Source organism: Wasmannia auropunctata, unplaced genomic scaffold (genome assembly GCF_000956235.1).
Source record: "Wasmannia auropunctata unplaced genomic scaffold, wasmannia.A_1.0 LD336101.1, whole genome shotgun sequence".
Classification (NCBI taxonomy): Eukaryota; Metazoa; Arthropoda; class Insecta; order Hymenoptera; family Formicidae; genus Wasmannia; species Wasmannia auropunctata.
The window spans coordinates 6,166,255-6,167,262 of NW_012026789.1; positions in this window are offsets into that span (position 1 = coordinate 6,166,255).

Consider the following 1,008-nt stretch of genomic DNA (forward strand, 5'->3'; position numbering starts at 1 on the left):
TATGGAAAGTCAAAATAAGGATATCTCACCTTCGGGGCTTCGGAACCCTGAAGAACGGCGCGAGGGGGATTCTTGTCCCTGTCCCCCCGCGTCGACAACGAGCAAGGGGAGCGGGGCGGGGGGGACCACGACCCCTTCGCCCATGGCTGCTATCGTGAAGATGGAAAGAGTTAACCTCAAGGTTATCAAAAAGCCTGAAGGCAAGATTGTGTTATCTAACACTGACGTAAGCATGGATGAAACTGAGGACGAGGTTTTCGAGAAACCTAAGAAGATCGATAAAGCGAAAAAGAAGACGGAAGCTCCTAGCCGACCTAAGTCCCCGGAGCTCGAATATGTGTCGACATATGAGGCTGGGCCCTCATTGAGACCCACTACCCCCCGCAACCGTGATATTGAGTTGGTATCATACACGCCGGGCACAAGGTCCAGGAGAAATTCAGATTCGTCTGCTGGCAAGAAGAGGAAACGCAAGTTCTCACCGGAGGACACGGATGAGGATGAAAGAACAACTCTGGGCCGATTCACTGACGCTCAAAGACAGGATGTGGAGGACCTCCTGGATCAGATAGAGGAACTCTCCTCCGCCGATATGGCGGCTCGGGTTACCGACTGGTTAAGCGAAGTGGAGGAATACCGTCGGAAATCACGAAACATTAAGGGATCCTTCACGCGCCAAATGAAAGTGAAGGTGGCGGCGTCTGCTGAAGCCACTAAAGTATTAGCCATGAGGGCTTCCATGGAGGGAGATATTGGATTCATGAGGGCAAAAATCCTGGAGCTGCAGAACGAAATGAAAACCGTCAAAGAGGAAAATCAACGACTTAAGCTGCAATTGGAGGATTTGCGTAATGGAGCCCCTCTATTTGGAAATGCCAAGGAGGACGGAGCCCAGGGCGAAATGAGATCACCGGGACCTTCGGCGGAGTTTTTCAGCCCTGTGGCTGAAATGTCTCAGCTGATGGAAGTGGGACCATCGGAGGATGCCAGACGAACTCCGGCAGGACC